The sequence below is a fragment of the Lonchura striata genome, chromosome 6 (genome assembly GCF_050655825.1).
Source record: "Lonchura striata isolate lonStrDom1 chromosome 6, ASM5065582v1, whole genome shotgun sequence".
NCBI classification, from domain to species: domain Eukaryota; kingdom Metazoa; phylum Chordata; class Aves; order Passeriformes; family Estrildidae; genus Lonchura; species Lonchura striata.
Genome location: NC_140708.1, coordinates 20,682,334 through 20,705,460, shown reverse-complemented (window position 1 = coordinate 20,705,460; position 23,127 = coordinate 20,682,334). Strand labels below are relative to the sequence as shown.

At 39.6% G+C, this 23,127-nt stretch overlaps 1 protein-coding gene across 11 annotated transcripts in view; it reads right to left on the bottom strand.

The window, feature by feature from the left end:
• NDST2 (N-deacetylase and N-sulfotransferase 2) overlaps nucleotides 1–23,127 on the bottom strand; it is a 128,085-nt gene that overhangs the window by 64,180 nt on the left and 40,778 nt on the right. Inside the window, exon 3 of one of the 11 annotated variants that reach the window (XM_085583592.1) lies at nucleotides 1,736–1,965. The exons of 9 other annotated variants lie outside the window; for them this stretch is intronic. The gene's annotated coding sequence lies outside the window, so the exon portion shown is untranslated. The remainder of the gene's footprint in view (nucleotides 1–1,735; nucleotides 1,966–23,127) is intronic. One more of the 11 variants, XM_085583590.1, reaches the window with a different exon arrangement.

Sequence of the window (23,127 nt, the reverse complement as noted above, 5' to 3'; positions counted from 1 at the left end):
AAATGGTAGTGCAATGAGTTTTTGATTAATAAATCTGCTTCTGTAGCTTACAAATGAGTTCAAATGAAGGATTTGGGCTTTTGTGCTGTATTCATGCAGCATCCAAAACAGCTAACACCTGACCTGTGGAGGACTCTATGCACTTTGGAAATACAAACAAACTGTAATCCAAACAGTAATTTCATATGTACATGTATTTCTATCAGAAAAATTTAATTATGTCAAGGAAACATGAGGACACATTATATTTAAGCAAAGTACTAAACAGTGAAAATTCTAACCACTCATACTTCTTGTTGAACAGGGTTATAAATTACTAGCTCAAAAAAAGAGGAAAAACTAGATGCCTTAATGAAGGTCCACTGTGTGTTCAATAAAAAGAGACAATAAAAATACACATTAAATTATATTAAGATGCATAAGAAACTAAGATATGAGTAGTAAAAGAACTAACATGTGCATTCCACTGTTCAGTTCTCACCATTTGATCCTAAAACAGCAAAAACCATTCAAGTAATGGATTAAAATTGCTAATTGATGAAAACAAAGAAAACCATCTAAAGTCTGTTGTTTTTTTTGTTTTGTTTTGTTTATTTGTTTTTGTTTTCTAAAATCTAACAACGTTTAAGAAGCACATGAAAAAGTCTTGAACAGCCAAGAGGAGAGGCTGGTCAGATTAAGAACTATTAATTTGGTTTCCTAATTAAAAGAACAAGGGAATACATAATGCTACTCAGGGCAAAAAATGTGGGTAATTTGAGATTATATACTTACACATCATACACAATTATTCTGTAGTGCTTACTGTAGCATTACACTTATATTAAGAAAATTATAAAATATTAATATTCAAAAGCAGCATATTTGAGTTATAACAATAAACACCAATCAGAAAAAAAAATAAACACGCCAATTTCAAGGAAAAAATGTAAGAGTAAACACCTAGGAGAAATGTAATACAATAATTTTCTATAAAGTTGTTTCTTAAACAGAGCTATTGTTGATAAAGGAAAGATTTGGAATCTTGGTGGACAGATGCTCTGATCCACTAAGGAAAATGGAAAAGACATACCAGCAACAGTTTCATCTGCAGAAAAAAACATATAAATTACAGCTCTCTAGCTGGAGTGATAAAAAGTCTTATGAAATGTGCCACAGAAAGGTAGAACAAAGAGCTTCTAGCTTAAACTTAAGAAAAGAGACAACAGAAGGACATACAGTCAAAGCTGTGACAGAAGGTAAGATAACAGTAATCAACAATACTGGGCTAATCTTTTTAAAATCAAGGGAGTTTTGTCAGCATTTTGAGCATTTCTAGAGATTGTTTAAATACGGTTTAAGGATATGAAGGACAGACCACTGTTGGTCCTGAAGCAAATACGAGGAGAGAGAAAACAGAATTTTTGTTGTGTGCCACATGCTGTTTACCAGTAGTGTGGGTGGCTGGTGTCAGGAAGGAACAGCTTGGGGAAAAAAAAAAAAAGCCATTGAAATACCACCAGCAAGAAAAGAAGCATTCTAACCCTCTGCTCTCAACTATTTTCAACTATTTCAACTTCATAAAGACGAAGTGATTTTCAAGGTAGTTTGTTCCATCACTTGAGGTTACTTTTCTCACCTAAAATGACTAAGCTGGCACCATGTCTTATGGTGTCAGGATACCTCAAGGGCTGGCTGCCCCAGCAGAGAAAGAGTGGAAAGCCCACCCTTAAGGGCCACACTCCCACACACATACCTGAACATGGTGGGCAGAACGGTGTTGGTGACAAGGTCCATGGCAATCCCAAGCAAGGAGAGTGACAGAACAGGTCTAAGGGTCACCCAAGCATTCAGTTCATAGCAAAAGGAGATGGAGCCAAGGACTGAACAAGACCATGGGGTCCATCCAGGAGACAGGCACACCTACCATGAAACTTAGGCTGCGACTGAAGGCTGAGGCTTGAGCTGGAGGAACTCCCTGGACTCCTGGGGAAACAAGGGCACAGGTAAAGGGCCAGAATGAAGTTTTTCAGGACACTGGTGCCTTCTGCAACCTCTGAGTGCAAGAAAGGACTAGGAACATCTGAAGGAACAGACAGATGATGTGCCAAAGATCAAAGGTGGTTTATATCACATATTCTACTGTCCCTATGGGAATATACAGAAAATTACAGATATCTGAGAGTTTTTCGTTTACTACTGGGAATATATATAAAATTACAGATATTAGAGAGCAGTTTTCTTCTAATTATGTAACTATATTCCCACCGAAGAGGGTGGGGGAGGATGGGAGGTGTGGGGAATTGGGAAATACTTCTTTCCCACTTCGCCTGCACTGGAGTGCTCTCCTGTAATTGCTCATTCAACCCATACTGGCCTCTTTATACCAGTGCAGTCTCCACTCAACTATATCCTAAAAGGTCTGAAGCAGCATTTTGCCTCCAGCAATCACCATCCCAAGTGTTCTAAACGCTCTTGACAATACGGGTGATACAGCTGCACACCCTTCTTCAAGGCTCTGCTAGTGCCTCTCACACCCTCCTCGAACACAGCTCAGGGAAGGGGAGCCTCACCTGCAAAGAGAAGGCACTCCTGCAAGTTAGAAAGAGAAGAGTGAGGAGGTATGACATGAGTAGAAAATAGCAAACCTAAAGAAAAGATAAAATCTTGTGGACTAATTCCTTCCATATGAGTAGTGCTGGGCTTGTCTACATCGATACTGTTTTTAAAAATTTCCTCTGTTTCAGTGCTGCCAGTGCCTGCAGGGGCTGACGCGTGAAGCGCCGCTCTGTACCAGTTTCCCAGGCACAGCCATTATTATGCCTCTATGCTGCTTCAAATGGGAGATATCCATTCCTCTCTTTCCTGGGATTTCCTTGCTCTAAAACACTTGACAAGCATGGTTTAAAATTTAAAACCATAAAAACACGCTTCTCTGCATGTTGGAGGAAAAATCCAGGCCCAAGGGTATCATTTGATACATTCAGTTAAGCCATGAAGAAATGTACTGTGGATGCAGAAAAACAATAGCTTTCTGTGATTTGTTGGGGTCTGCCACATAAAACTACAAACATTAAACTTACAATTAAAAATCGTACACCTAATTTTTTTGGTCAAGTAGCTTAAAAATGTAAAAGCACACAAAGTTGTTAGCAATGTTCAGCCAACAGTTACAACACATTGACCTCTACCTTAACTCAACATGGCTCCAACTTCAAAGCCTGCTTAGAACTATTTAAATACCAACATTCTTAAGCATAGCAGATATGCTGCACACTCAAACTGAGCCAGCATGTGAAATCCAGTTTCTACAGTTCCTCCCCCTTATTTCCCAGGCTAAGCTTACCTGTTCTCCAGAGCAGGAGTTGCCTGTTATATTTCTGACTGAGAGTAGTGGTGTTTCTCTGCTCTATCACCCTTGGACTACTGCCAGTTTTTTATTTCCTTGCCATGGGCTGACCCTGGCTGGATGCCAGGTGTTCACCAAAACTGCTCTATCACTCCCCTCCTCAGCTGAACTGGGAGAGCAAATATAATGAAAGGCCCATGGGTTGAGATAAGGACAGGGAAATCACTCGCCAATTACTGTCACAGGCAAAACAGACTCAACTTGGGGAAAAAATTAGTTTCATTTATTACCAATTAAATCAGAGTTGGATCACAAGAAATAAAACCTTATCTTAAAAACACCTTCCTTCTTTTCAGGCTTCCCTTTATTCCTGATTTTCTCTACACCCCCCCAGCAGGACACAGTGAAAGGGAATGGTGGTTGCAGTCAGTGCATCACTCATCACCTCTGCTGCTCCTTCCTCCTGATGGGAGGACTCCTCACACTCTTCCCCTGCTCCAGCACAGGGTTCCCTCACTTGAGACAGTCCTGTACAAATTTCTCCAAGGTGAGTCCTCCCCACAGGCTGCAGGTCAAGAATGTTGCAGCATGGGGCCCTTCCAGAGGGTGCAGTCCTTCAGGAACAGAAGGGTTCCCTATGGGGTCTCAGGTCCTGCCAGGAGCCTGTTCCAGCACAGGCTTCCCTCGGGGCCACAGCCTCCTTTGGACACATCCACCTGCTCCACTGTGGGGCTCTCCATGGGCTGCAGGTGGATGTCTGCTCCACCATGGGCCTCCATGGGCTGTGGGGGAACAGCTGCCTCACCACTGTTTTCACCTGGGTTGCAGTGGAATCTCCACGGCAGCAGCTAGAGCACCTCCTGACCTTCCTTGTGCAAGGACCCTGATGTCTACATCTCCTCAATCCTCTCACTGGCTGCAACTGCTGCTGCACACAGAGCAACCTTTCCCTCTTTTTAATTCCTTTATCCCAGAGGTGTTACCAACATCTCTGATGGGCTCAGCCTTAGCCAGTAGCAGGTCCACCTTAGTACCAGCTGTCATTGGATGCATCAGACACAGGGAAAGCTTATAATGCCTTCTCACAGAAGCCAGTTCTGTAGCCCTCCCACTACCAAACCATGCCATGAAAACCCAATAGATATCCTTTTTGCTAAATGCAGTGGAGACTAGCACAGAGCTTCTTTGTTTCAAGAGAGAAGTCTGGACCTTGTCCCAGTGGTACCCTTTCAATTGTGGATGGGGAGGAACCAGGGGCTGCACTGAAATTCCAACATGGCTCTCTTGCTGCACACCTGGCAGGTGCACAGAGACCCCCTGCTACAATGGATCAAGCAGGAAGGACACTGGGGAATCCACCTGCTTGTGCCATTATAGAGGCTGTAACACTACAGAGATTGCTTTAAATAAGAAACATACAAGGAATCTGATAGTATTACTTACAGAAAGACAAAACAACATTGGAATTTTTGCAATCATTCACAAAATTAACTAAGAACAGAACTCTTGTAAAAGCTTGTGTCTCATAAGCTGACGGCCAAGCAGTAGGAAAGCCTGGACTGCTAAAGTCCTTCAACACAGACTTTCTGGAACTTCCAGCATCTTTTTCACTGCATTTGTTACTGATTCTATGTCTTGAAGGACACTGGAGCAAAAACACCACATCAAGGAAATTATCTGCCATCAGCAGTGATTATAAGGAAATGCCATAGTTGAACCAATGTCAAAAAGAGTTAAACTGCTTAACTATCAAATAAATGCTCAACATACTTTGAAGGCTGCCATTAGTAACATTTGGATCTCTGGAACATTCTGCTGATATCTGCTGGCAAAAGAAATGTTTAGTAGCCTGAAAATTGTCCAAGGGCTAAAATCACAACAGCTCATTTCAAATGCAGCTATGAGGCTGCAAAACCAAGAGCACAATCCCCGAGCAGCAATCTTCACAAGAATGTTGTTTTGTTTTTTAAACTCTTCTCCTTTCTATCTTTTAATGGTCCTGGGTGCAGTTATGATATTCAAACTAGGACTAATCACTGTGTACCCTGTATCATTTTCCCCTTGGTCCTTACCGCTGTGGCTCAAACATTTTTAGCTTCTCCTGAGAACCAGAGCATAGAAACATACACTGTTCAGAGATCTCTGGTTCCAGACTGCTGGACTCCAACACACAGTCTTCGAATCAAATTATTTTTAAGACTTATGTCAAGTCAAAAATGTATGAAATTCTTATCTTCAACAAAACCAAACTACTCTCGCCAGCCTAGAAGACACATACATTCCAAGGTGAAATTTTCAGAACTGACTTTTAACTAGAAGCCTCATACCTTGTGCTTCTAAGTAATAATCTGCTCTCAAAGATATTACCCTTGAACACAGTTTTCTTTAAGGATGAAAGAAAAAGGAGGAATCTAGATTTAAAGATTGTGTGAGCACATGGGGAAATAGGTATTCTGTGCTCATAAATTAACCAGTGCTTGGCACAAGTATTGCATTTTTCCATGTGTTATCTTCCCTGCCTCTAAAGGAATATATTTTAGTCCTATTAACAAAAGGTACATACAGCAGGTTGAAATTACATGTCTTTAAGTTTACACACCAGCAAAGAACTTCTGTACACTGTCACCTTCTCTACTCTACCCCCAGTGTAACTCTTAAGTCTCTGAGTGAGGTCATTCTCCACTAGTCTGTAACAATCTGTTCTACATTCTGGAGGCTTGTAGTGAAACCTCAGAAGAGCTAGGGAATAGACAGGGATTAAAACCTGGATATAAGAGACCACTCCAGCACTAATACCCCAGATCAATTACCAATACAGATCCACTGCATTAAAAATCTCCTGTTTCTGAACCCTTTCTAAAAGCCCCCTTGAGCATGAAGTCATAATGTATATAATGATGGGATAAAAAATGGTAGGAAGGAGACGAAGAAGAAAAAAAATCCTAAGCATAAGGAGGTTACCTAAGAAAAGGTAAATGTATTCAAATGAACAATCACAAGCACAGTAAAATCTACAGACTCAAGCAGGAAATCAGATACAGGTCTCTAGTACCTGATCATAGAATCAATGTGAAGCCTTGGCTACTTCTGTCAGCCTTAACACAGAGAAACCTGTTACAGCAAATCTTTCCATAATATCACTGGAAATATCTGAGTACTAGTTTATCTTGCAGCTTGGAGTTTTACCTTCTTTTGAAACTTAGAAGAGGTACTTTGATTAGGAAAGCTAAGGCAGGAAGGGACCCCAGGCCTTGCATATAGGTTCAAGTGGTCTTCCTACTTGTTTATTGCAGAGTACTCCTGCTTGAGCACTTTCTGAGATCCATTCAGAGCTGAAATCAGTTTTTCCCCTCTCTCAGACATGCTTGTATCCCCTCAACAAACAGTAAAAATTACTGCCTTGGCAAGTATCACAATGTATCACTAAAGGGTTAATTTCCTTTTACCTTCTACTACTACACTTGAGTGCAGAGTACTCAGTTTGGCCAAAAGCTTAAAGGCCATGAATAATTTAAGAGAACTCCACTGGGAGGGCCCCTAATGCCTCAGAAAGCTTCACTAGATCTCACAGTTCAGTTCTAACTTGCCATATCCTTCATTTCCTTTAAATGCTACAGCACCAGCGTTAAATCAACTCAGAGTTCCATCATTTAGCACCTCCCCAGCAGCAGGCAGCCAGCAGATTACAGAGGCTCCAGGATCAAAGGAGGGGCCAGGAGGGCTGGGCTAGGCAGCCTCCTGGCTATGCCACCTAGCTCCTCCACCCTCTCAGCCGGCTGTTAATTGCTCCTCAGGTTTAACTTTTGCCTTCAGCGCTGGAATATTAATCCTTCGTTTAAGCAAAACCACTTCATCCGCCTTTGAGTTATAGAGAAACCTAACAAAGTCAAGAAATCATTTTCATATTTAGAAAACGTACTCTTTGCTTTTGAGGATGGCTGAAATACAGAAGTGTTCACTTTGTAACATAACATGGACATCAACCTTACAAGATGGCCCATGTAACATTAAACTTGGGAAAACTTGACAATAAAATGAGTTGTGGTTACAAGAAAACCCAGACAGGTGCACGCAGGGGAGAAAGGCGAGTCTGAATGTTATCTGATGAGCCACAAACTTGATACATCACACATCTATGAAATTACATATAGTTCATAATTGAATCATTCCAAATCAAATCAGGAAAACAGAACCAGAATTACAGGAAATACTGGGAATCTTAGGCAAATTGCTTTCAGTGTCTGCACTCAGTTAAATACAATCGATAAACATAACCATTAAGGAAATGCAAAACATAGTAAGTCTAATTCTTAAGCAGAAAAAATTAGGGAGGTACTTGTTAGGTCTCATGTGTCAGATATCTGCTTTGTACTACACTGCAACTATAATCAAATTTCCAAATGCTGAAAAGGCTGGAAAATGGGAATTGGAAAAGCACATTATAGGCAAACAATTTGGACACAAAAAAATCCTTAGATTTGCATATGCACAATTATGATGTGTATTAGCTCTTCCTGCACACGTAAACTGAAGTAACAAATACACAAAAATCCTGTGAGGAATAAAGGAGGAGTGCCTTAACTCAGCTATGAAGTAACACCACACACGGAAAAAAACATCCTCTGGTCTTCAGTGTTTGGTTAAGCATATATGACAAGAGATTTAAGTGGTGCTGCAAGTAGTCAGCAAAGAATAACTGAAGGTAAAGATGAGAAATCACAAGTATTTTCTGTGGTTATAATTTCAAAAGAAAATGAAAGAAAAGAGGATTGAAGAGCACTGATGATTCTAAGACTGGATGAAAAGCATTACTTTAAAAGTAGTTTGAAGCTGTGATTCGAAGTCCTTTTATATAGAGAGACCTCCAGAGGGTTAACTCAAACCTTCTTCTGCAAGCTATGGAAACGAAGTTTTCTGTTAGAAACCACGAGACAACTACATTGTGCTCAACACTAAATATTGTAATACCAGACATCTGCAGGAATTGTAAAATGTCCTCTAGCTCTTTAAAATCTATAGATTTTCTTTGGCCATTGTATTATCTAACACATTTTCCCAATATCGTACATGACTGTGTGAAATGCTTTGAAATGAAAGATGCTATGCAAGTGCCAAACATTACTGCAATACACTAACTTAATTTGGACATGCTCCAGCATCTCATGTCAAGAGTGAGCTCATGTTAGAGTGAGTTCCTTTATTGAGACATCTGCTAGGAAACCAATTTAGCCAAATCAAAGTGTGTGATAATGAGTGCTGTTTAATCAAGACAGTATTAACATAAATTTTAACTTGTGTCAAGTAGCTTAATAGCAAATTACTGAATGTTAAACAGACACGGAATTTTTTACTCTGGTCCTTTAATAAGCAAATTCCTGAGTAAACTAAAATGTAAACTTTCTTCAGCATGCAGTCAAAAAGATCTAGATACAACCCAAAAGAATTGAAGTGAAGCAATGCAAGACCTGCAATCATAAACTTATTTTCAACTTTAAAAAGGTTCAGTACTGGAATGCTCTTCATCTTTCAACTAAATGTAAGATTTTTACCAGGAGAAGTACATCCAGATGTGCTTACAATGAAAATGTAATAAAAGGTATTTTTATTAATTTCTGGCTTTTATGTGTCTATGACATTTCTGATTTCGACACTTAATCCTGAACAGCTTTTAACATTTTAGATGGATAAGCATTATATGGATAAGTGCATTTCTGGCCTTAGAACTGTAAAGACAGCTATAAACAATGTGCCTTTCCAAGATAACCCCAAGATCATGTGGTTTCATATATTAGCTGTTTGTTTTCCCAGTCACCACATGCACTTACTGTTTGTCAGAGAAAAATAACAAGAACTTCTGGCATCCTGACTCAAAACTGTTAGGCCCTAAAATACTGATGGTAAAGAACCACAACACATATCAAGCAGAAGTCTCTACTGCAAAAGCCATAACATAATGACAGACATTGCTTAAGATATTCACTCTTAAAGGAATGAAGATTCCCAAATTCAGTATCATTGATGTAAATGAGTTGTCTGAATTTTAAATTATTACACTATATAGTGGGTTAGTGAGAAAAACACTTACAACAATGCTCCCTAGAACATGCAGCTCCTAAGAAAGGGAAGAGGAGTAAAGGAAGAAAAAAAAATTTTTAAAAATCACAGGGAACAGCTCAGTACCACAAATTCTATGTTCTGGATGAAATGATGACACACTATTTTTTAGGAACAAGGACACTGGCAAAGAGGTAAAATAAAACAGTTGAAAAAAATAACGCAATTATTTTTAGGATTGTGTTAGCCACCCATGTAAGAGGAGACTGCTTTCTAAACTGGTAAAAAAAACAACACCAGCAACAGATTGGTATCAAGCCACATGCTTCTGTTCTCACCAACTTTTAAATGGTAAGAAAAGGGGCAGATCTATGGAACTCTTTCAAAAAATTGAAAGCTTCCTAGTCCTCCACACTGCAGCAGATGTTGAGACAGGCACAAGTACTTGTTTGAAAGGAAATGTCTCAATACCCACAGCAAGTACCATATCCAAGAGTTGACATAACATCTACATCCTGCTTCAGTGGAGCAAGTGAATCTCTTCCCCACAGTGCTAGGACAAACGCTGTGACAGAAGAGCAGCATTTCTCATGCGACATGCACACATAAAGCATCTATGGGCAAGGGACAGGAGAAGGAGCACTTGGTTTTGTAGTCCACATGAACACATGCATGAAGTGGATATGGCTTCTAATTGATTACAAGAGAACATGCACAGGGCTATGATGACAGTCACTAATGGCCCAGACCTTTCATCTGCAGAGCTTAGAAAAGGCTGTGACTTTTGAAACAATCGTATTATCAGCACTAAAGCCACGGAAGACTCATTACTTCCACCATCACTTCATAATTACACTGTTTCTGCCAAGAGTCACACTCTCCTCATCCTACTCCTTCCACTCTTCACCTGTGTAAACCAAAATCTCAGTAGAGAACCAGAGGGCAAAGCTTTTCCACGTGTCTAATTCTCAAGGCAACAGTCACCTTGAGAGGAGAAAAAAAAAAAAAAAAAAAAAAAGTGTGCTGTTGCTGTGGAAACAGTATGAGAGCACAGAAATACTCCTACTAGATCAAGTACCTCTTGGAGGACCAGGCACACCACTGAACACTCACTGGAACTTCCCCCAGCATGCATGAAGGGTTAAGAACAGGGGAACCCAGTCAGGCTGGATGTCCCCACCACCACCCAGATTTCAGATCTGGAATAGCTTTTCAAACGTGACTTCCTTGCTATTCTTGGTGAAAACAACTACCACTGTCTGAAGGCCCTAGACTGGGAAGTGGATAAATTGCACAGCCTTCTTAAATTCTTGAGAGATATATTAACACAGAATATAAGACATGGTGTTTAACAGAGAACTGCAGAAATGCCTGGGCCTGATCCAAAGGTTTACAGGCTGAATTCAAATGCAATGCTGATGAATGGACAGAAGAAAATAAACCTGTACTCCAGCAGAACTCTTCTATTCCTTGTTCCCTAAGAAATGAAAGGGAATAAAGAGAATGGGATCATGTTATTATCCATTATATGATAATTAACACTCAAAAATGTCTAAACTAAGACCATGTGGGTGTACACAATATCAGACTATTGTAATCTGACTTGAATTTAGAATCACTCATGTACAAAGCTATAGTTTTATTCCTCTCTCCATGCCCTTTGAGATCCCTTAACTGAACTACTACATGAACAGCAAGACTGCAAGAGTCTAATGCAAATCAGAGAGAGCAATGTAGTTAAAAACAGTGTTAATGAGAAGATCATAGACACAAAAGCCCTCCAGGTTTTCAAGAAGTGAGAAATTGCCAGGTGTCAGTATCCAAACTCCGGGTATTACTAAAGATTAGTGCAACCAGCAATCAGAAGCAATTTGATAGTCTAAACCATTGATTTTGTGAAGACATTTTAAACACCAGACAAAGAGAACAGGGGACTGGAACAGGTTATAAATTTCTTTAAAAACACTGCAATGCTACCAGACATTAATCCCCACAACTGTATCTTCTACCTTCCCTTCTCATCCGTGCAAAACATCTCACGTTAAAAGAAACTAGACCATTGGCAAGCTAGAATAATGATTTATTTCACAAGGGTGTTGTGAAGCTTAATTCATGTTTGTAAAGCCCTTTGTATTGTGCCTTTCATCTACTGTGGGAACCTCACAGTATTATCAATAAGGTCATTCCTACAGTAGAAGAGCTTTGCTAAAATAGCTATACTAGCAAATCTGCCTAGTCAAAATATGGTTTACACAGGCAAAAAATTTATTTTGACAGAACAGCTAATACCAGTTCCCTGAAAAAAACATGCTAAACTAGCAGAAGCACACTTTTTGTGGTATCTAACTGAATCTAGCATAGGATATTGTACGCCAAATAAAGATGATTTCTGCACAATCTTAACAAAACAGTTACGCTGAAAAATCCTGAGGGCAACATATTTTGGAGAGTGCAAATGAAGGGTGTGTATTTACTACTTTCACACTACCAAGCATCTGTGTTCATTTATTCATGGGAACAAGCTAGAAGCAAAGTCCTCTCTAAACACGTCCTGTTAGCAGCAAATGCATATAACTTTTCAATTATTTTGTATAAAGTAGTAGGAATAAAGAAAAAACCTTGGTCAGATATATTCTGCCAAACAGAAAAGAACAGAGTATTAGCAGCACTAGAACAAATGCTAGAAACGACATAGACAACTGCAAAGAACAAAGACTGCGGTACAAGAAACAAATTCATGTGATACTCCTTTTGAACTGTGCTGTAATTATTATTTGCTATTCAAACCCTCCGTTTTCTCACTCAAGCTTAAAACAACACTAAATATCAAACTTTTATTTGTTTCATAACAAAGGTGGAGAGGCACCATTATGCCAGGTTCCCAAATGACTACTTGCCATTTTTCTAGACATGCTTGGCCTTATTCTGAGCTGCTCAGGGTGGCAGCCTGAAGCTACCAGCAGTAGTGTATCTTCATTTTGACTTTCAACATTTCCTCTTCTTGCTAGAAGCCTGTAGCAGATCTTATCACCTAAGGGCTTGCTTACACAAGGGAAAGGAATCTCATCTGTTTCACATTTCTGGAAGGTTCTCTCTGGTAGATACCTGTGTTCATTTTGGAAAGGTGTCACTGTATCCGTGTGCAGTAGCAAACAATTTTCCAACATCCAACAGACAACTTTGGCGCAGGCATATTTCAAAACTGTAGTGGGTTACAAACTGGCTAAACATTATTCCACAAACTAATCTGGATCAGACCTGTTTGAATCTGGAATGAAGATCAAAATCCAAAGACAGAAACTGACATATTTAACAATACTAATTTTGTATATAAAGGATGGTTTCATAACCAAAATTTAAGCAGGTGTATTCAGCTTCTTTCCACTGAAAAGTAAAGCTAAAACTACTTTAAAGCAAAATGAACAATTTTCTGCTATTGAGACATTAGAAATTAGAAAATACTAACTACTATAAATTAATCAGTAACCTGTTATTTACTGTTATAGCACTGTAGAATACACAGCCCACATACCAGCACTACCTGATGTGCTGTTTAATTCCACCTAGGATTCATTTATGTGACCTCCAAAATGATAAGCATAATAATAAGCAGCAATTTATAATTGCTATATATTCTTTCAGTCACTGATGCAGCTACCTTTATAGCATAAGAACAACACTGACCTAAAAAACCAGACTTGGCAATTCTGGACTTGGGTGAAAAAGATCAAGGTTCAATCATTTTGCAGATTGGCTAAGCTATACACCAAAGCTACAGCTCCAAAAGGCTGGGCTCACTGCTTCCTAAGATGGACTTTCTTAAGAAAGATGTCATAAGAGTATTAAAAAAAGCTGGATCATGTCTTCTTTTTCCACTGTCCTATATTTTGCATGTAAGCAGTTGATCCTAATCAATGAGAGTTTGATATTAACACCTCACATGATATAAAAATTTTTGTCACATACTTGTTTCAAAGACACATGACATTTAGTTTAAGACAAATGTCTGTAAAGACATTTTCCTCATCAGCTCTCTGCCACAGGCCAGACAGCACTCAATTTGCTGTATCTACAGCAAAACAACCATGCAGCCTTACATGCGTCAGACATTAGACAGTAATTACACTTCCAACTGGAAAAGTTCATTCTTGCATTTGGGATACTCAGCAGGAAAATTTAAGGTTAACCATCCTTCAGGACAAGGCTATCTTGCCCCTCTGTTTCTTCCCATCCAACTCACTTCTCTGTTTTAGCTCTTTCCCATCCATCCTTAACTGTCAGCTCTCTTGAGCCTTTGATCACACTGACTGATCCCTGTGTTTCTTCCCAGGAGGAGAAGTCAGGGGGAACTTGTAGGTTGCAGCATGTGATCTTCCTGTATGCCTTGGTTCCTGCCTACACAGCTGCTCCCTTGCTGTGTACATCCTGGCAGCAGTTTGCTCAACATTGGAAGCTAAAGCCTAGGAGAAAATATGTAGAGGCTGAGGCCAGGCTTCCACTGAAAGGTCACCTACTCTGAAACATCCCTCTATCACTGACAAAGATATTCCACATTTATAATTCTCAAGTTTGAGTACACTTCAAGGCCAGCTTAGTTTCTCTTAAGCAAAAATGGAAGAAAATAAATACACTCAGGCTGAGGCTTTTCCCCTCCTAGTTTTCTGGACTTTATAAGTGCTGCAAAGTTTCTGCAGGGGTAGAAATTAAAGCTGAAGGCTAAAAACAACAGTTACTCAGCATGATCAGCTGTTCTTTCCTACACTAATGCATGAAGCCACAACCACAAAAGAAATGCAGTTAAATGATGAGGAGCTCACTTCTATTGAGAGAGCTAATGCACCCTGAACAGTATGGGAAGATTGAGGGTATACATCTTCATCAAGTCCAAGCCCAAGCCAAAGCTGTTGCTTTTGACCTTTAACGTCCTTCATTACTTGTGTCCTGAACCACTAAGAATGGGAAAAAGTCTAGGACAGGTTAAAGATTTAGCCAGTAAAAGTATGCATATCTCAGTGATAAACTTCCTATTTTTAATAGAATGGAAGTTCACCAGCTTTCAGACCATGCTGGGGCTGCTGTACTCAAACTTTATGGGGATGTTGGCAGGAAGGATAACTACAGAGAGAAAAAAGATTTTATTTTTTGATATTTTTATTTTAGATTTTGTAGCTTTTGAATAATCCATATAAACAAGTTTAAAATTAGATGTAACAGTACCTAAAGATATTTGTTGTAAAGAAATACACAAGTTGGAGAACAACAGGCAGAACTGAAGACATACTAATTTTGCACAAAGGGCTGAAGTACAATCAAAATCCAGAAATTTCTGCATAGTAAGTATGACTCTAAAAGTCAACCACAAATACATAAAGAAATGCTTTCTTTACTCTTTTGCAGTAAAGAAAGCAAAGAAAAAGCAGAACTCTGGGTAGTCAATCAGCCTGCCTAGGAATCCATTTGTGCACACTATTTCTTTGAATGTAAAACACAGGCTTCAAATGCAGCTGAACTTATTTCATAACTCACATTATCCTTTAACTATAAAGGCAGCATAACAATCTCTGCTTATGCACAAATAATCTATGACAAACCATCAGCCCCAACTGACAAAAATACTTTAAGACATTACATTTAGAAAATTAATTGCCGTTTGGTGCCCAAGAAACGGCACAGCATTTCCACTTGTCCTCATTTCAGTGTATGTCTGTACTTTAACATAATGAACTTGTGTGCTGTTATAGTGCTTCTTTCACAAAGGAATAGTCACTTCTCAGTTGAAAATGAGTCTGAAAAAAGTTATCTTAAGATCGAGCATGCAAGACTAAAATGCAGGTTCTTCCTCCCCCAAAATGTTAACACTTTCCACACCATTTTTCCAAAATATTTTACTTAAAAATTCTTTTATAAGAAGTTTTTGAAATAGCTAAAAAACAAACAGTTGAAGAACAAAATAGCACAATGAGTGTTTCATGTCTCCCTGCTTTCCAGAGCATGTCAGAGACAGTATATTATGCAGAAGAGTATTTTAAACAAGCAAACCCATGATACCAACATCTGAAAATGAGCTAATAACAGCTGATCCTAACTTAATTTTAGAGTCCTTAGATTTGAAAACATAAATTTTGAAAAACCCAAAAACAAACCAACACCACAATCCTGGATAAATTTAATATAATAATCTGAATGGTTCTACTGTCTCTTTTGTCACGCTAAAGTTTGCTTTGTTGTTGTTTTCCTCTTTCCTTTTAAAATAGCCTCCTGCAGCTCCGAGCTGAAAATCTTCCTGGAGCTTCTATGTGACAGCTGCAGTATCTTAGCCATCTGTTTAATTTATATTTGCTAATGCAGCTCCTGCTGTTTTCAACTGACAGGTTTTTTTCTCTCTTATTACCCCCACACGGGAAATCATTGCACTTGCCAAACTTTCTCTGTAGTCTCAGATGTCAAATCAAGTCTGGTGACAAAAGGTGATGAATGAGGCTACTATACACCTCCCTTTTATATTTTTTTGGGGTTGTTTTTGTTGTTGTTGTTGTTGGGAGAGTTTCTTAACCATGGAAATTTTAAGGGGTTCTTGTTATTTCTTTAGAAAATAATTGTAAGCAAAAAGGAAGCAGTACAGAAACAAAGAGAGAGTCAAGGGAAATCATACCCCCTTAGTCTCAATATGGTAATTCTGTAGAAAGGTTGAGGGATCTCCAGGATACTCTCTAAAGCAGATTATCCATTCCATTCAGTCACTAAAAGTCTGATTCAATCTCTTCAGTCATCTGTGGTCACCTACCAAGCTCAGGGTTTGCCTGACTATTGACTGACTTTCTCGCACTTGCAGCCAACATACCTCCTAACTTTTCTGGAGTCCTCTGGATCTCAGAAGTATTCAGAAGTCAAAGGCAAGTGATGGAGCCCCATGGTTCAGCATGTTGCAATGCGAGTACTTACTGCCATCCTGGTAAAACCTCCTGCAGGAAGGTGCAGTGCCATATTCCCTGTGCTATTCAGAGATGCTGGATAAAAGGACCAACTGACTTCTGAAACAGCTGTCAGCCTTATACAGCAAGCACAGATGTTCCTATCCCTGCAACTCCGCTGGGGCACGGAAACAAGAATAAAGAGTCTTTTGCTGCTGAAAAGTAACATCAGGTTTAACACAAAGCTTTGCAATTTAACGTAGGTACCCTCGTGCTGTGTAAAACTGCATCAGCTGAACCGCAGTGAGCTCTGCAATACCTGCCCAAGGTGACAACACTCCCCTGTTACAAGGAGCACATTTCAGTGGCCAGCCCCAGACCAGAAACAGGTTGTCACATTAAACACAAAAAAATCGAGCGCAGAAAGTGTGACCCACTCTTCCTTTCTAAAGTCCCCCTTTCAAACAACTTTATTAACTGGAGAGACACATGGAAATGTGAAATGAGCACTTGCCAAAGGGCTGGAAGATGTGTGCTTTCTGGTGCCAGAGAGAGCCCTGCAGAGTAGCTGGGAAAGTGCTAGCAGGGATACATGTTTGAGGGAATACCTGGGAGACAAGAAGTCATAATCTCTTATTACCAGTGTTCCCAGAAGGTGATGATGAGAAAATAAATATATTGCTCTGAAACAGCAGTTTGCTCCAGCTCCCAGCATCAAAGCACCCATTGGACTGAACTTGTGACAGCTCCCTATCTTGTGCAGAATCGTCCCACTGAGCTCTGGAGGAAAATGAATGCTTCTGGTTTTGAAAGTACAGCAAGCTAGTGCCAAAAATAACTAGAGGAGCACTCTGGAGAAGGTTACTGCTTCATCTTCATATGCTTTAAATATCATCCTACTCAGGTACTCCTTGAATAATTGTACTACACAAATTTGATCTTTGAAAGCATACTGGACAAACCAGAAAAGCTAAAAAGAAAAACCCTTTATATATACTAATATACCTATATACTAATAGCTATATATACACCTATATACCTAATATACTAATAGCTATAGCATACATGAGGATGTTATATACTTTCCTACCCAGGAGATTCTGCCCATGAGCCAGAGTAATAAACTCTTAATTTGCAATCTGTATCTCAGTATTTTCATCTGAAAATATATATGTATGTATATGGATATGCTGATGTATGTAAATGCTGATGTACTTCATTACAGTACTATTATACAGTACATAGGCTAGATACCCATCACAAATTCTAACACTTTTATAATTTAGTGCCAGTACCAACAGGAAAAAAAAGTAATTTCTAAGAGTATACGGACCTGAATACCTAAAGAGTCACTACTCAGCTTTATTACTTGCACTTCATGATGTTTCAAAAGTAATACAATGAAGTATAAAGATTAAATTCTAACTAAAGACTTTATTCTTATCTTGGTCAGACACCCTTGATAGAGCCTTCCATAGAGCACTAGCATACTAACTTGGCTTTCCACTGTTCAAGAATAGTGGGGGATGGGAACAGCCAGATAACCAGAAAACCCAAACACATAAACCCTTTGTCCCAAAGCCTGGTGCCCTCGCACCCTGTTTTGCAGCACTCCAGGTTCTGGGACAATTCAGCTGAGATACAAAGGCAGCCCCATAAGAAACCCTATCTGACAAATCTCTCAAAGCAGGAGGGATCACAGTACATACATGGTACTCTTTCATCAGTTATCCCTCCTGAAACTGCTGCTATCATCAGCTCCAGGGCTCTAAGTCTTGCAGAGCCAGAGCTTTGGTCTAAATCTGTGAGTTATGGAGCCCAGATAGCTCCTGAATGCTCCTCCAGCACCTCCAAAGCCAGCTTCCCAGCAGCCCATGTTTCAGAAGCACAAAACAGAGACATCAGCAGTAGCTCTGAGCAAACCTGGCGAGGGCTCAGCAGGTGAACTAGTTCAGGGTCTGAGCCACACATAATATACGTACTGCTTCCAGGTCTGAGCCCAGCATTTCAGTATGGATAACTTGTTACCTGAATAATGTATCCGTGCAGAAAGAAAGCAAATCTCTGCATCTACAAAATAATTAAGGCCAGAAATTAACCTATCAAGCTAACAAAGGTTATTTGCAACATTTCCCATACAGTGTTTAAAATCCAGTCCTCTAAAGCTTTGCCTGAGTATATTCCTTTTCACTTGCCAGCATCCTCAGGTGTGGAAACCCAGGGCACTGGGAATATTTCTCTGTCTGCTCTGGGGTGTCCTGACCCCCAGGGGAGCATTGACTTTGACCCTCATTCATATAGAAAACTTCCAAAGCCTCAAGGTAAACTAGAAACTACAAAAGTGTGAAATAGATTGTAGATAGTAGGGTAGTATGTCACATGGGTGAGAAATTTAGGTTTTAGAATTTTTAGTATGTTATAGATAGGTTCAAGATGGAGGATACAGGGTGTTGTCTTGAGTTCCTTTCTTCTTTCTCCTCTTTCTTCTTGGGTTTAGGTGTTAGCTTGTAATTGGGTAGAACAATCTGCATTGCGGGTCTTTAGGGGTCACTTATTGGGTTAGAAAAGAAAAGAATTTAGGTGTCACTTTTTAATTGGGTAGGTTAGTTTTTTATTGAACTTAAAAGGCCTTGCAACAAGAGATTGTTAGCCATTTTTGTGCTGTTTTTCCTGCATGCAAAATCTGCTGCAGACAGTGTGCTAAAGTTTTGATAAGATAACAATAAACAGAAGCTGAAGCTCGAAAAAGTCCAATGTGTCTTTCATTCCTGACACAGAACTGCTCCAGGAGGGTCTCCCCAGCCAGGGGAGCCCTCAGGGAGTTGCCCAACTTGGGGCCCACAAACTCACATTCAGGCATTCCCCAAGACCCACTTCTGCAAAGGGTACATAAAGATTATACCCTCAAGGAAATCCGACTTAGTTCTCAAGGCTGTCCCATATATGCAAACAATGTACTAGGTTAAGCATGACTGTCCATGCATAGACAGTATTTCAAAACCAAACCACTACAGACATTAATACTCAGTACCCTGAACTGTAACTCCAAGCTCTAACAAGGAGGTTAGAGCCTTCCCCAAAAATGCTAATGCTAGTTTTCTTTAAGTAGAGGTGCAACAGCCTTCAACAAACTCCAAGAAATGTTTAAGTTCCACCATCCAGAAAAATGAGTTTTGTTGTTTATCTGCACTTTAGGTGTCTAGATTTAAAATGAAAAGGCAAATACAGCTGCTCACAGCTGATAAGGCCTTATGCTTCTGGCATATATTTATATCCATGATCCAGAGTAACAAACCCATCTACTCTAAACAACGGAAGCAACTTTTGGATAAAATATGGAAATAGGAAAATGGGACTTATTCACCATAAATCAAGAAAAAACCACTTTTGAGTGAAGGCAATAAAAGATCCATACTGTCTGTGAAGATCAACTACCAAAGTAGAGTGCCTCAATAACAATTTCCAAGTTAGGGCACGAGAGCAATTCCTGATGACATCTTGTTGTTTCTCATCTGAACGTGGGGCCAGCAACCCTGCCAATGCAGTTAATGTTTTCTGGCTGAGGTCACTAACATCTGGTTTGTGTACAGGCAGCTTCTGCTGCTCCGTGTTGCACAGAAGCAGAGGCATCACAGGATGTCACAGGGCAGCGGGTTTAGTGATTTAGTGTTTGTGATTAACCTCAAGCAATGCCTGATTTGTGGGGCTGCAAAACACAGATGGAAGCTCAAGTCTGATTCCATGAAATCGAAAGAGGTAGTCAGTCCTATGGTACAAAACCTAAGAGAGAGCAAATAATGAGAGAAGACAGAAGAGAATGGAACAGCAGTGTGCTTCTACCTATGGCCATGCCAGCTTGGCACAGGGCTGACCTGACTCCTGCAATGATACCTGGCCCAACTGAGTCTGAAAACACACATCACAACTCAATTTACACAGTTATTATACCACATCAAGATACTGCTTATATACTGCAGCTTGTCTGTACTCATCCGCAACATAATACTGGGGTAGGGTTAGGCTGTACTAGGTTATCCAAAAGTGGAGGGTTAAGATCCTCAGGGTACAGCTCTGCAAGGAGCATAAAGCAATTTTAGTGGCTGCCTGCAAAAGAGGTGGACCCACATCCCCAGCTATTCATAGCACGTTGATTCAAATAACTAATCCACCAAAGATTTATTATCAATCAGTTAGACATACGAGTTCATTCAAATGCACCCTATAATTCCCTGATTGCAGGAGCTGAAGACAGGAATGCTCTAACTGGCAGGTGAGAGCAACACTGAGCTTTCCAGGAGAAGATGACCTTTCACAAAACAGTATCTTTATTATACGTCTAAAGGGGTAGGCAGGAGTTTAAAAAGGCTGGCTAAAGAATGCCCTAGTCCATCAGACAATCATTTTTCATGTGTGTGTCTTGTCCTGTATCTCAAGAATCACTATGGAACTGAAACACTGGTTATGTCCATATAGACTTCTAAACTGTTAACTGGCAACAAACTTGGAACACGTTCAGAGTTTTGACTCCTAGAACAAGACTGAAACACAAGCAGCATTTTCAACAGTTCTCCCTAGTGTGCCCTCCTGTTTCTTAAAACAGCAGCTAATACTAGTTTCAGATATCCCATCCCCTGCTTCTTTCCTACCCTTTTGCCCTACTGACGGAATAACAATCCAGTATCACAGCCAAGGAAGAGCACTGCAGAGCCAACAGAAGATAACCAGACTGGCTGAGAGGGATGTATTGGAGATGAGTGCTACAGCTCTGGAACAAGACTAAAGGAGAGGATTTCACAGGGACAAATCTGAAAGAGCCAGCAACTGGCTGTGAGGCACACACTACACAAATCCATTCAAATGCAAGGGGCATCTCTCATGTTGTACCCGAATTTGACTCCATCTCACAACAGTTTGCTATTACTGGTCTTCAGAGTAAACTGACATCAACACTTAACCAGAAATAAAAGGTTAGAGAAAATAATATTTACATTATAGAGATCAATCCTGCTTCTTGTCGTGCCTTCTGTGCTTTATTTTGTTTTGCAGTTTTTAATTTTAATTTTGTGTTCCAAATTTGGGTTATGGCCAAGACAACAGGAACTTGAATTGCTATGTGGTATATAAAGTTAATAAAATAAATTTAAAAGTCTCATGTCTGAGAAGCAAATGCTCTTAGATCTTGTTAGATAATGCCACTACCAACACTACGTGCCTGATGCTTAGGCACAAAAAAACTAAAATCAGTCTCGAACACTGACCATGGTAGTTTTAAGTATGAGGTATGCCATATGCAACAAAGTGACTTGTACATGGATTACAGGCAAAAGCAAATACATCAGTACCTGAAACTGTCACTTTTTTCCCCAGTCAAAACCTCACAACTATTTAGTAATTATTCAAATGTCCCCTTCCTTGATGAGCACTAATACTGCACATCTGAGTCTTTTAGCTAGCAGCCACGAGGTTTGTGAAGCAACCTCTTGGCCAGGTGAGTTGAAATAATAACCTGTTGTGCTGACCTAGCACCAAAACATGTTTCATCCACCCAGAAATTGTTCTTTTACAAGCAGTGCTCTCAGCAGTATGCTATAAAAGAGTTTAGATACCTGATGATTTAGATTTTATTGTTCTTATTGTGGATATAACCATCAAAATTCCCACTCTCATTCCTTACACTCTTAATATGCTGATTTAATTATATGCCTTTAATTCAGTTTACATTTTACAGGAGCTAACAAGATTCCAGTAAATTACACTTGAGATAAGAGAATGACTTACTGGAGAGCACAATGTCCATTCTTTGCATATGTACCAGCCTATTATAAAGGGCTTAAAAATTCACTCTAACAGAATAGGTAGGAAGTCTTGGCAAAAGCTAAACTAAAATTAATTTTCCAGATTTTAAGGTTGTAAAGGTAACTTGCAGAGTACAAATCAGCGAAGACCAGTCTTTGTAAGCCCATGGACATCACGTAACCCATAGCTTCAGTCTGCTGCTGGATCAGGTTTTTCTCCCCAGCTGCCCTGAGCAAAGCTTTGCCCATACTCACTGACTGGGGCACCAGGCAGCAGGGACAGGAGTGGAGCTGAAGCAAATGAGGTCAGTTCCATGCTGCACTGCCTGGGAAAGCAATGGAGGGAAACCAGGCACTAATACTAAGGAAAAGGTGAAATAAAACATCTAGCAGGCAGAGAGAGGTTTAGAGATTGATTGTTCTCCAGCTGCACACATCTAAATAGCAAGGACAAGATAAAAAAATTACAAGCTCTGGCTACCATTAAGATAAGGAATCAAACAACTCCGAATCTAAAAAGAGTGGGACATGAGAATTTTTCCAAGAATAATTTAACCAAAAACCAGATGGAATGAAGCAACGATATGTCCTAATTACAAGTTTATTAAGTTAGTCAAATTCTGCTCAGAGAAAACATAAAAATCAAAACACCCCAATCAAGTAAAGGTCGATCTTGGTGACAGGAAGAGGAATAATTTCAGACAGCAAAGTAAATTTAAACACATCCACACTGAAAACTGGAAGATCTTTTTTCAGAGACTGAATCCTGTCAGTAATACTCAGAAAAAATTTTGACAATCTCTAAAATTATTAGCATAACAATCCTCACAGAGTGCGAGAGAAAGATTTGGGATTTTATCTCATGCAAACCCATAAGCTGCTAGGAGTTTATTTTTTTCATAAAGAAGATAATACTGAATCAAAAAACTGCAGCATGTTAACAGAATAAATGGAAATACACATGTAAGCTTTGATGCTGATGCTGTTGCTGCTCACTCAAAATCACCACATTAAACAGATGCTCACTCTTTCCACATCC